Here is a 14,450-nt window from a genome sequence, read left to right on the forward strand (position 1 = left end):
ATTGGTAATGACGGCACGTGTGCGAAAACAGCATGACTTGTTGTCGTGCAGCTCCGCAAATTGAGTATGCCATGATTGGCCTCTCAGTAAAAACATCTGGGGAGGTGAGATACTGTATGTGTGGGAGGCTTTTCCAGAAACGTTTCAGGATTTTATTTTGTTGCTAATTGTTATTCACATTGTTTGTTTTTGTGCTATACCTCTGGGCTAGTAATCACTGTGTATGTACACACGATGATAACCGAGTTTGTTTAGGTGGCTAATTATATGATTATACTGTTGCTACTGCACATGCATTGTCCTTGTTTCAGTGCAGTGTGCTGAGGTCTATTTTTGTCCTTCTCTTCAGTCACTCTTGACAGTTGGCCAGCATCAACAGACTCTGCTGAACAAAAAAGTTGCGACAAAAGAGAGATGCTAAACAGTGTAAACTCCAGGGATATTTAGTAATCAGGTAACGCGGATGAAGACAGAAGATTAGATTGCCTCCTGGCTCACTGCTCTTTTCCATGCTGCTGCTCCTTTTCTTCATATCTATTTAACTTTACATATTTATCAAGCATTATTTGTTTCTCTGAGGAGTATGGGCGGTGAACCTTTCTGTCTGACATGGCTGGCAATGGCACAGCAGTAATTGTGAAAAGCCAGAGCTAGAGAAGTGCATATCTCCGTGTGTGTATGAGAGAGTAGGAGAGGAGGAGAGAGAAAACGAAAGGGTGGGGAGGTGCAGTGAGAGGCAGGGAGGGGGCATGTACGAGGGAGGGTGAAGGCGAGAGCGAGAGAGAGAGAGAGAGCGGGAGAACGAGCGGCTCGCCTCATTCCGCTTCTTTCTCAGCATCCATTCTGTTAGAGCCTATTCGGGAGAGGAGAGAGCTACAGAACAGGCAAATTGGAGAAGGAAAAAGGAGAAAAATCTATTGAGGAGGGTGGATACCGAGGAAAATAACACATAATCTGGGCTCACTGGCATCCAGTTTCACATCCTATAGCTTTGGCAGAGGTGTCTGAAAGTTTCCATCCGGGGGGGAAACCCTCCCCTTATTCTGGGGATGAGCAGCGGATGCTGAATTTCATTCCTGAAGGCAGGAGGAGGAGAGCCGTGAAGACCGGCTGGATTCACTTGCAGTGGAGCTGGTAGTGCGCACCAGAAGAGATCCTACAGTGCCTCTTTTCTCTCTCTCACTCAGTCTCTCAAACGGGCATTTTCCTGTAGAATACATAACAGTATTTCACTGTGCCAAGTGGAATATCAAGAGGAAGCAACCCAAAAGAAATTCACCGGGAAGTAAAGGGGATTGGATTATGTACAGAGTCAATGAAGGGCATCCACGTCCTGTTCAGAAAAAATAAGTTCTAAGCAGAGAAGGTTTTGAATTGGGCTCTGATTCTGAGAGACTTGGAGGATTTTTTCCCTTTTTGTTTGGGAGCAACAACGATCTTCAGACTTATTTTTTGGACTATATGGTTCTGGATGGTAGTATATCAAGGTAAGGACACATCCACTGGCTCTCGTACATTTACAGCACCCTCCAGGTTATTGAGAAAAGGGCAGATTAGAGAGCTGAATAGCTCTGCATGTAAGATACAGTCAAGTGGAAAGAGAGAGAGAGAGAGAGAGAGAGAGAGAGGAAGATGAGAAAGGTGTGAGAGTATGATCCAGGAATGTATTTAGCCAGTTTAACAGAAAGTGCAAAGTTGGGATAAATGTCTTGATAATACAGTGTCATGTCCCGGGGCTGACAGAGAACATGATTGCTTTTTTTTTTGTTGGTGGTTATTGGACAGCTACTCCCCTCTGCAGAGAGGAATGTATCTATGTGTTTCTATCTGCATACTTGTGCATGTGTGTTTGCTGAGATGCCTGTCTGCAAAAGCAGTTCATCTCCTCGCTTCCTTGCTACATAGCGGTTATCACCAGGGGAGCCTGCTAGCGGAAGGGGCATAATTGCGGTGGCTGTTTGTCCTCGTCTTTGAAACGGCTAGTATCTGAGAGCGCAGGGAATTACTTTTGTACAGTGGCCACATTTTATTCATAATGGTGAGTGCCTCCCTGCATTTTAAAAGGCTGCTATGTCCCTTTGATCGCTGCTCACAGAGAACTGATTGTGTCCGTCATTAAACTATCTCAGACGCCCTGCATTAGAGCAACACCTTCAGTTTCTATGTATTTATAAGTTTGTTGGTGTAATTCTGGTACAGCAGTGCTTCTCTTTATCTCTATTTTTATTGCTCTTTCTAAAGAAATGGGAAAGTGATAATACAGTCATTTCCTCACGTTCCTTTTCAGATGGCTATTAAGAGTAGTTTCGGAAGCAATGTAAAGACGAACCAGCAGAGTGATAAAGGGATACTATCCGGTTCTTCCATTGGGAGGAGTGAATATGCTGCCCTCTTGATCAATACCAGACAAGTGCAAGGCTACCTCCTTTTGTAAGGCAACGGTTGAAATATTAATGATTGCATGAGCATCCTGTTGGTCCCCTGAAATATTTAAAATAATTGAATAATAAATAGCCTGTCTAAGCCGTCCAAGCAAAGCTTTGGCCTGGGCTGATGATTATAAAGCCACCACCTCATGTAACATGCAAAACAGTGACCATTAAATGCCTTTGCCTCTGGGTATAAAATTTTCAAAAGAAGTGTCTCTCCTCCTGCAGAGCATCCACTGGGGGGAAGTGGAGCTTGATGGGAAGTTGATGACAGCTCCTGTGTGTGTGGTGTTGACTGGCTATAGGTGGCTCAAATGGCCAATTGTTCTCCCCCCCTGTTTATAAAGCTTGATTGGAAGGAGCTACTGAGCACAAATGTTGTATTGAAATCACATTAAGCATTCAGGATGCGTGGTGTGCGATTGCTTCCTCTTGAAAGAGATGCAAACCTCTCATCTGCTCTTCCTGCTGTATTCATTGAATCTAATGAGCTACATCAACTCTATGTATACGTCCAATATGCATACTAATGTGTACATACATGTGTGAGAGAGCGTGTTAGAGTCAGAGGGAGTGCTGTATCTGGTATCTGCGTGGGTGTGTATTTGTCCAGAGCTCTGAGCTTCATCCCTTTTGATGTTTTATTGAGTGTTAACCATGGTAGGACTGACGCATTGGCTCTGATATGGAGTAGCATGGTTAAAGGAGAGGACTAAGACCTGCTTTTGCTCTTGTACTTCCTTTAACTCTGAATTAGAAATGCTGTGTCTGCCTCTTTCAGCCCTTTGGATTTGGTTAATGATTTGGTTCTGGCACTGTATATGTGCATCGGTGCGAGACTGTGTGTGTAAACATCTGCACATGTGTGTGTGAGCACATAGGGCATACATTCATAATGCTGTGTGTATGTGTGCACAGGTAAGCATTCTGCCTGCGTGTATAATCCTCTTCTCTCTGTGTAAAAGGATATATAGTGTGCGGTCTGTTTTCTCCCATTTCTGATGCAAGCAAAGGAGCCAAAGACAAGGCCCTCCATTTTCAGTGCTATTATGCATCCACTGAATCACGGCGTAGACAGAACAGAGGAATGGGGCCCTCTTTACCTTGTGATTATTCAGTGCCGTTTACAGTATTTTCACATAAGAGCAGAAATCATAGGAAACAACTTTGATGGTAAAAATGCTGGGCTTTTGATTTATTACTCAGAGTCTCAATCAGTATGCATGCATGCCAGTAGGCAGCTGAAATCTGACACACCTGCTTCCAAGTATAATAAATCATTTGCAATCATGACTGCCTCTTTGGTTTGGGAGAATCAAGAAAATATCAGTCAATTATATAAGCTGCAAATCAGGACTAGTATTTTGATATAAGGTCTTTAAGTTGCCAGTGGTCCCATGAGACTTCACATTGTTGAGTAAGGGTTCATTAATATTAATATTTAATGGATAACTCTAATTGATTAAGTTTATAAAGACGTCAAACCTCAATGTGTGGTTAGCTTTAAGGGAGTAAGGTTATTAAGTGAAAGCGTATAGAATAAAATAAAGTTTAGTCAAGGTATCTGTTGTGTAACACCTTATCAATTGTTTTTTTTAATTGTTAGTGTGCATTAAATTCAGATATTGTGTATGCTAATGAAGCATCAAATTAGCTCTGTTATCGAAACACAAGTGACAAAACAGCTACCCTAAAGATTCAATCACGATTATTTCAGTTGCATTCTCTATGGCGGCACCTTTGGTGATAAACGGTAACGATACCCAGACATCTGCGGTTGGCTCCCTTTGTTCCGGTTGAAACTCTTGATTTTCCTCGCTGACGGTCGCTTTCCTTTTTAGACTGTTTGCCTTCATCTGAGCGTGGAATTTGTTTCTTTTTCTTTGGATTTTCACTTATTTTTGAAGTTGTATCTGTAGTCATCGATCTTTTCTTTGTTTGTTCAGCCATAGTAGATTACTGTTTACTCACAACACTTGCAGAGAGCGGAAAAGCAGCCGCTTAGCTCCGCTTACCCTCTCTGGCAGACCAACCACTGCTGGCTGATGGAAAACACATCACTAACTGGGTGCCATGGGCCGTGGCCGATTGTGTTACCTCATTTGCCTCAGTGACTTAAGAGAGATTTATTTACAAGAAAATCTTCAAGATTATACCTTTAATTATTATGTTTTTCTTTTTGCACAAATGTAAATATTTGTGGGTGTGGTCCCAACGTACCTGTACTAAAAGTAAAGATTTATTTCATATTTCATATAAAAAATAAAGTTTGCTGTTTTTCCTTACTACATAACATACCCTTTTGGCTATGTGTGAAAAGAAAAAAATGGGACATATCAGCAAACAACATGGCAGAAATCAAACATATTTGATACTTGAAGCTGTGGAAAATGAAGCTGAGATTGAAATTAAATTGAATTTGTTCCAGAGTTCAAAGATCAGCTGCAATGCAACGGCATCTTCGCACAGCCATATAATGATCTGTCAGGTTCAGTTTGTAAAGAGCTCCAGCATATGGAAAAAAATAATTTACCTAGAAATAGTGCAAATGATTTGATACTGACACTATATTCCTTTAAAATACATGTAGAATGAATACTTAATTTATTGCTGGAGGACAGTACAGAGAGCTCTGTCAAAATAAGAGACCTGTACCCAGAAGCAGAACAGCTTATTTTTAGACTGTCCATTAAGGACAGGGAAGAAAAATCAATGATCACAGACTGAAACACTGGGTTTCAAATTTACGTTTTTTTTTTCGTCTATGACCTTTTGATACAGTTGGGAATATGTACTTTGTAAATATCACATTCTAACTTGGTCAGTGAACGGTTCCCATAGATGTACAAAAACGAGGCTTTTGTCTTTGATTGATCTACTGAAATTAAACCTAATTTATAAGGTAACTAATACATTCACTTTTACCAGTGTAATATTATTACAGTAATAGGAGTCCTTTTTTCACATAGCTTGCCCACATACTTAAAATTCAGGCTAATATGTGTTTAATCATTTCTGTCGCTCAGAAACACATTAACATACTCATGCTAGCTATCATAAGCCACACATCTGCAGTGCATACACGACCAGCTGGCTGAGACAAACAGAATACCCTATTTTAAATGGAGGTCTGGTCAGCTGGAGACAAAGCCGCGAACGGATTCAGCTGATCTGTTGTCAGCCCCTTTGAATCCCTGATGAGGCGAAACACAATATGCTCCAACAGCTGGGTCATTTATGGAATATGCTTACTCATCATGGTCGACTGCGGCTATAAGAAAGGGAAAAGGGATTTTGCTTAATAGCTTTTGCTTCACAGAAAAAATGATATTGAATTAAGCACATGTATTAGTTTTTATCTTTCAGGAAGCACTTTCCTAGAAGACGTTTTGGTAAGGACCTTTGGATAAATGGGATAAACACTGCTTCACCATAATCTCAGCACAGTGACATGAATGGAAGCAAAGTTTGTGGAATAAACGTCACTTACAGAAACCCAGACAGAAATAACACATTAAAGAGTCTTTTATGTACAAAGGAGAAATGGCAGAAGGGACAAGGAAAAGAAACACAAAAGAATTCTGTCTGCTGTCTGCTTGAAGATGTGATGTGCTAAGTGACTGCTGGTGGCACTGTAGCCCTTTTGGGGATAACCAGGAAGAGGCTGTCTGCAGCATGAGGACTGATCCACGCACAGCCTCAATAGACAGTGACCTTGCTGTCTGTGTCACTTTGCTGTGTGACCTTCCCGGGCAAGCTGCCGAGGGCAATAAGTGTCGTACCACCTTCGGAAAAGTCCCTTTCCGCGTGTGTCGACAAGGAGCATTAGTAAGGGTCAGGGGTGATGTAGCTGGCTAAGAATGGGGGGCAGAGGATGTCGCACCATGTTGCAGTTGAGATAAAACAAGAGCAAACCAGAAAAAAAAGGCTTTTGGGCAATCCCACTGAAAAAAAAACAAGGATCAAACGTCCAGGGTCAGCAGCTCATATGTAGAGGCCTTATAACCTTAATTTTGGCTTCTCATATCACATCTCTTCACACAAGTCTTCCCCTTAACCTAGCAAGTGCTCAGTGCAGAGTACAAGCATACAACCTGCAAACTGTCGTGTTTCTTCCTCTGTTAGAACGAGAGGCATTAGTGAATTTTATCCCTGCTACAAGCTCAGCTATTATAAATCAGAATACAACCATGCTAGATTTTAAATTTGGTAGTTTTCCCATTAAATTATTCCGTATGAATGAGGACAAAAATATTTGAAAGGGACAAAAAAAAAGTCAAAATTCATGAGCAGTGTGCTTTCCTGTTACGTGCGTACTCCAGTATTGAAATTCTGTATCCGGAACGAATTGGAGCGGCTTCTTGGAGCTACGTGAGTCACCAAATGCCACCTGAAAAACCAAGTTATTTTAACAGCATGTTGTCTCACATGCAAACACCTTTTGTATTCCAGCCTCACACAAGAGATAAGAAAAAGTATAGTATATTTTTAGCATGCAGGTACATTTGGTATTTACAAGAACGATATATAAAGTCAAGAAACCTTCCATGACGTGTTATTTGGTTATGACACTGTCTCAGTTTAATAAAGAGGCCTCTATATGACCTATAAAAGCAAACCAGGCATGAGCTACAGGATGAGCATAGTTATTTTTAATACCTGTCACCTCTGTCACCTGGTCGGATTCCAACCGTGCAATTTACAACATGCAGACCCAAAGAGACTTTGTTTACATTTTCCCCGGCAAGGTTTCCAGTGAGTCGTACGTTAGCCGGTTAATAGAAGAAAGGAGGACATTTCTCTTTGGGGAATTTTCTGCACACATGTACAGGATCAGCAAAAAGATGAAACTTACTGCTTTCTCTACAGCTGCTGCCAAAAGTGACACAGAATGAAAGCTCCTCATAGCTGCTTTAATGAAACGAATCCCCTCTTGTGATGGCTTATATTGTCCGTGCTAGTTTTTGCCTCCATAGCTTATTACCAGCAGCGTATATGTAAATATGCTGACCTCTGGTTCATTTGCAGTCTCTTGTTTAAACAGAGGAGTGCAGGGAAGTACATAAATGACACGTGCTGTAACATCCCTGGCCATGATGAATATTGGATTACATTGTATGAGAAAACATGCAAAGCACAAGGACACGATGTCCTTTTATGTATAACAAAGAGGCATTCTGTCCATTGTGTCCTTGTGCTGTGCAGGTTTTCTCATACTGTGTAATTCAGTATTCATCAATGAACCAATAAGTCATTTAAGGGAAAAACATGCAAACACAACAGCCAAACCACTTCTGTGCCGCTACTGACCAGTCGCGTATTTAAAGCTAATTAAGGATCATTAAATATTCACACTGTAGAATAACCTGCCTATATCCTAATAGCCAGGAAAGATTGATACTGGTTCCTTTTTAGCGAGGCCAGTGTTGGAGCCATCCATTTTGTGTTTTGCCTCCATCAGCCACTTTAGGATGTCCTTACAGCGACTTTGTCGCCTCCATCCTTCCTCTGCACCCTCAGTTTTCAGCTGTGAAACAGGGTGTTTGGAGTATTGACCGCTTTGCTCTTCAGATGATAGCAGAAATGCTGCCTCTCTTGTATCAAGGTGAGGGGCTACTTGCATATTCAACTCTCTGTTGTGTGCAGTTCTTTTGTTAAGATTGGTCTGTAGTCCCATTAAATGATGGGCATTATTGAGAGAGCAGATCAAGGGCTGGATATCAAGGTTAAAGAATTACTTTATTCAGCCTGAGCACTTCTGTAAAACATGTAAAAATCCAATTAAGCCAAGACTCTTACTTGCGTATTAATATGTGCATGGATTTGACCAAGGCCAAACTTTACTTATTTGTTGTTGGAAAAGATCTTTCAAATAGTACGAGACAGACAGCAGTTTAAAATGTATCCTTTAGCTGGGAGCAGCCAGGCTGGTGCTCTGAAAGGTTAGGTTATTACATACGCTACAATATCCCCACTAATGCTTCACAGGTAGATCTGGATATGTCAGAGAGGACTTTCAATTCAACAGTAGTGGAAATGTCAGTACATGGATACTTCCTGTGCCTCTGAGGGGACTACGAACTCTCCAACAGCTCTTGTGTCTCTTACATTGGACAAGCTCCCATAACCCCGCTTCCGCCAGACTATGAAAGGCTCTCAGCAGGACACTGGGTCCTCACTTGTTAGTTCAGGTCACTGATCCTTGCTTCCTTTGGGCTTACTGCTCGTATAGGCCAAAGTACCGCTAGGATGTTTGTTCGTTGCCTACGCTTTAACGAGTCTGTGGGGAAGATTCAGAACGCCCACGCACCTCAAAACCCCCACAGACAGCAGAAGGCTTGTCGTAGTTTTGGGAAGAATCAAGTGGCTTGTCTCCCCAGGTGTTGCGGGTTCAAACAGGGTTGTGCTGGGTCTCGTGGAGGAGTTTTCATTTCCTGCTGGGGAAAGGCTCATTGTAGAAAGCAATGCGTTTCAATCTGAAAGCACAGCGAAAGAGAGTGAGAAGTAAGAGATGAAAGGACACTAGAGAAATAAGAGAGAATGTAGAAAGGAGATAATGGATCTAATAGTTTATACAGTAGTTAATCATTTCTATAATTGGCGGCCCTGCCTTTTATTGAAATTCAGAGCCTAAATGTCAATCTTGACTATTCTATTGGTAAAGAAAAAGAGACAAGATGACAGGAGATTAATTCCTATGCAGGCACAAGCTTCCATTAAATCTGCACCGTTCTATTCAGATAGTGACAGTTGGCTGCTATCCAGAAAGTGCAACCAACCAAATTTCATAACCGCATTGCTCCTGATTCCCCACATACCGCACTCACCTCCTGCTCTATTTCAGGCTTTTTGCATAAACTGCCTATAAACTGGGAGGAGGGGCCGTAATTCACTGTCACCCTTTTAATTTATTGCATGGTTCTTTCTGATATTCGTATAATCTGAGATAGCTGTCAGTTGGGCAAGAGCCTCATTAGAACCTTTGTCATGCCGTTGCTCCTGGGCTGGAGGGACATACTGACTAGATAAGAACTCCATCTCCTCTCCCAGCTTCTCTTCCGCTCTCTTTATCGCTCCAGCTCCCTCCTTTCCCCTTCCCAGCCTGCGCTGTGTGTTAGCAGAGGTTTGACTTGTCGAGTGGAAGCTCCAGACATTTTGGAGTCATTCAGGGAGGCAATGGAGGTTCTTACAGCAGCACATAATCTGCTGCCTGCCACCGTCTCGCTCTTGTTCCCCTTTTGGTTACAGAGGAATGTTGTCTGATGATTCACCTGTTTGTCTGGAGCAAATGTGGGCTATTGTGTGTGCAAGAATAAATATGTTACCGGTGTGTGCATCGCTGTTTGGGGAATAGAGAAAGAAAAGGTTTGCCGATGTCATGATGTCTCCTTAAATCAGTAGTAAAAAAATAATGCCACAAGACATGTGGTTGCACAAGACATGTAAATTAGTGTTGGGAATTACGGCTCGTTGAAGAGAGTCGGATCTTATGGCTCAGACTCGCAAACGTGCCTACACTCCAGACAACTCTGTACGACTACAGACATGTCAACGAAAAAAACATCTGTCAAGGTTGTAGTTAAAACAAAAAGGGAGAAGGACCCAGGTGCAGGCTTGATGATTTTAATGAACACAAAAAACACGAAACAAGCCAAAAACAAAAGCTTACTACAAGAGTCCAGGTTTATAATCCAAAAGGAAACAAGAAGGTCCAAACAATAGTCCGAACTCAGGAGAAAACACAGGAGACGGTAGAGGGTTTCTCAACAAGGAATCACAGGGAGAGACGACAAAAGTTCCACAGGTAACACGACAATGAACCAGCACTGAGACAGGGGAGCACAAAGACTCAATACACTAGGAGGTGAGGCTAATCAGACACAGGTGAGACAATCAAGGGGCAGGTGAAAATAATAAGGGCAGGGCACATAATCAAACAAGCGGGAAACGCACAAAGGCAGGAAGTGGACGAACAGTAGAAACAAGGTGACAAAGTAAAACAGGAAATGATCTAACCAATGAAACACAAATGAAATACTAACTAAACAAGACTAAATCATGACAAGAACACAGAATAAACTAAAGACAAAACTAAACAATGAGAACACATGACAACAAGAGACAAAGTGACAGGAAATAATATCTCAACACCGAAATACTAATAACTAAACTAGAATAACTCATGGACTTGGTGGAGGGTTATAATGTTGCTCACTGTCGGCTCTATGTTGTGGCGACATGATTCCGCTGCACGTGACCCAGTATAGCGGAGTTGCAGTTCAAACGAGCTGCCTGTGGTTATTCGGCATGAAGGGGAGTGGATCTAGGGCGGCCAGTGAAATTTGGGCACAACTATAAAAAGAACGGCTCTCACCTACGACTCGGTTCCCGTCGTTCGCACCAAAGAGCCGTTCAAAAGAATCGGATCGTTCGCGAACGTCACAACACTAATGTAGAAGGGCTGCAGAACAGTCCTTCTCAACAACCATCCAATCTGTGTAAAATGAAAGACAAACAGAATGTTTATTCGCACTTAAATTTGTTATTCGTCATTACCATATGACATTTTCAATAACAACAGTGCCTGCCCACTATGGGCTTTGTTTACATAATGATTCACTATGAATGGTTTGAAGACCAGACTTCACTCTGATATTTGTTTATGCAACTGACATTAGGAAAGTGATTCTGTGTGTCACCACAACATTTGTGTTTTTATTTACATATTATAAAAGGTCTATTTAAATTTCCATTGTTTCCGAAAAATAAAGTAAAATAGACCTACGACCAATGACAAACTGTACTGTGCAGTTTATAACTCAAGATGATGCTGAATAGTATCAAAACACTTAGCAGCAGTGTACCACAACACTGCAACATCATCAAAATGATGATGATTACTCTCTCTGCCTCTGTAGGCAGTTCATAATGGAACAACTACCACTGCCACGGTTAGTGGATCCATTCCTCGTACTATTTTTCCTCTAAAAATACCCAGTATGTTTCCACTCACAGAACCCACGCTGCATAAAGGTCCCCACTAAATGGCACATGCTAGCTGGATCACAAATGGGTCTATATGCCCCATTTCCAAACCCAGGCTATGGGTTATAAATGACATCACATGCCTTTTATGTATAAAATAGTGTATGACAGCACCACAACAAGTAGCTCTCCCCTGCCATTGGTATAATGTGGGAAAGGCATGGCAGAGATTAAATGTACATGTCCTCAGAAATATTCAGCACATGTCGCGGGAATGCTGTTCGCCTGCCATGAGAGATATTGCAGCCGCTGTGTTGCCCTCTCCTGTTTGATGAGCCGAGAATTAAACCTCCAAATTTAAACACTGACCTTTACTTCCAAGTATACAAGCGCCACTGCCATTGTCAACATGTGTAATTCCTAGCCTTGGATGCCGACATGCTCACTGAGAATTAAAAATCAATGAGCATGTATTAGTGTAAAATCCTCAAGCTCTTGGGGCTTTGCTTGTGATGGAAGAATGAATAGTAGGGAAACAGGGCCACCTCAGGGGATGCCAGGCTGTCCAACTCTAGGTCTGCTGGTTACAGCCTAGAGCTCGTCTATACAGATACACACAGACAGGGGGCTTATATAGCACCGACTCTGAATAACAGTGTGTGCTTCTCAGTGTCTGTGTCTGTGTGAGGGTGCTTTGATTAGCTGCAGGGAGTGCAGGAATAGTTACAGTCGAGGCAAAGGCACTGTTGCATGATACATAACGGTGAAGTATAAATCCAGATGATTTTAAATAAGTGATTCTACTGATGGCTAATCTATGAAAACATTTACATTGACTGTTTGCTTTTTTGCTTGTTTTACTTATTTGGTTCTCTGTCTGGTAGCAGCAACAATCCTGTTGAGTCATTACAGGAGGCAGTGGCATGGTTGAACAGACACTGTAAATATCACCAGCTACAGAAACCCAGACATCATTTATAAATAGAATAGAGAGAAAGGTATCAAAGCACTGGACACAGGCCTACCACTTGCTCAAGAAGTGATCTATTTAATAAGCAATGCAAATGCAGAAATGAGCACTTAGCAACAAAGATGCTGCCAAGAACTGGAGAAAAAAAACCGTTAAACATTAAGTTTAGGCTTTGATAGACGATTTAATCAGGGGAATTAGAAATGTTTAAAGCTGTTGGGTGTGGATGTGACCCACATATTTTCTGTCTTCAGTTCATTGTCCTAGAACAACCATCGTGTTTGAACCTGCCTGTCTTCATCAAAAGAGAGGAGAAAGTGTAGGAGTTACAGTAAGTAAGAGGGTTTTGAAGGACAACTTTCACTGGGCTTTTCCTGTGACTGAATGAAATGCATTTATCAGCTTCTTTTCTGCAGAGGAAGACAACTTATCTAACACATATGTGCACCCCTAAAGGCATGCAACAAACACACACGCGCACATATACACTTAGACACCAAGAAATTTGAATAATTTAGCTGTTATGAACATGTTAAGATGCATTCTTTCTGAGAGCACTCAACAGTAAGTGACAAGATTCTTGTACATGACTGCATCAGGAAGTCTGTTCAACATGTTTGTGTTACTTAAGAGAGGGAAAGTGCTTAGCTTCTTTCAACTAATTAGCAACTTAATGACCTGAGATGCAGAAAAAAGCTCAAACGAAATCATCCCATTAATTGTTTTATCTTTTGCGTTTTATATGAGGATGCATGAGTACCACAACATAAATATACAACACAACATAAAGTTCCATGTAATGTAAACTCAGAGGCAGACTGCACAGATGGTGATCACACGTCTCCTTATTTGCCCTGCAGGAAGCAAAATAAATGACTTACTGCAAGGGTATATGATGGACTCATTGAGGTTTGAGAGGTTGTTAAAAGCACTTTCTGTACCCATAATGATGACATGGCACCCAGTGTACAGTGAGGCTGAGAAGTACATTATCTCGACAATTACTGTTCTGTTAGGAGATGAAAGCCTTCCACCACACTGTTTTGTGGCCGATGCCTTTGGTCCTCAGGGTTGCCCATATACTCAGCGGCCCTGGTTTCCTCTCTTCCGGTGCTTCACCCATCTAATCCCGTTACTGTTTGTGACTCATTACTTTCAACTGTCGGGAGGGGAAAAAAGTGCATAAATAATGTATTCCTTGGGTGTATCCACCCCCAGATCAATGGCAATACAAAGACCATCTACAAAGACGGTTGGCTCAAGGCCATATTTGATCACTTCCACTGCGCGCGATCACTGCTCCCTTTTTTGTCAGCCCGCTGAGACTCAATTATTTCCAAGTGTTTGTAAGCTATTGTTGAAAGAAAACGAAGTGAATATTTAAAGTTGGTGAGGGGAAGAAAATCTTTGATGAGACATGAAAACAGCAGATGGATGGTAACAGTGAACTGTTTAACAGGGAGAGAGGAGGAGAAAGAGAAAAGAGGAGAGAAGAAAATGATGTGATGCAGCAATCCTATTCCTCATAGGGATACTGGGGAAAAAAACATGGCAGCAGGCTAGCCTCTGCTGTGTTCATATATTAAGACAGAAATTATAGAGTTCTTGATCATTTGAAAGTGGCTGGTAGATTGGGTTATAGTATTGAAATGATCAGTAGGAACTGGAGTCCTACCTGGATGGACTTGTGCACCTAGTGACATAGGGACATAAACAGTGTTTGGTAAGCTAATCTACAGATCTCTAAGACCTAAGGCATTAGGGCCCGATCAGACAGAGTGCGATTTAACAGCTGGGGGCTTTTGTGCGCTGCTTTTGCGTTGCTGAGTGCCTCGCGTTTTTCCGCTCTGTGCGCCTCGCGTTTTTGAGGAAACGCTCTGAGGGCCTCAAGTTTAAAAAACTTCAACTCAAAGCAGAAAAGTGCCCGACGTCATTGGCGTTTTCTCTCATTTTCCAATCCGATGAATGAGAAGGCAGGCCTTCTGTGGGGGTGACGACATCGAGTGATCGCTGTGATCTTTCCTCATTCTGAGGGTCTCATGTACCCACATGTATCTCTGTTTCCC

The 14,450-nt window shown here is 41.9% G+C and overlaps 1 protein-coding gene across 1 annotated transcript in view; it reads left to right on the plus strand.

Annotated features, from left to right (window-relative positions):
- The first annotated feature begins 816 nt into the window (after positions 1–816).
- lingo2 (leucine rich repeat and Ig domain containing 2) overlaps positions 817–14,450 on the plus strand; it is a 220,115-nt gene continuing 206,481 nt past the window's right edge. The window contains exon 1 of the mRNA XM_069670533.1: positions 817–1,487. The gene's annotated coding sequence lies outside the window, so the exon portion shown is untranslated. The remainder of the gene's footprint in view (positions 1,488–14,450) is intronic.

Source organism: Semicossyphus pulcher, unplaced genomic scaffold (genome assembly GCF_022749685.1).
Source record: "Semicossyphus pulcher isolate SPU_LCO1_2020_fin unplaced genomic scaffold, fSemPul1.0.p SCAF_2, whole genome shotgun sequence".
In the NCBI taxonomy this organism is placed as follows: Eukaryota; Metazoa; Chordata; class Actinopteri; order Labriformes; family Labridae; genus Semicossyphus; species Semicossyphus pulcher.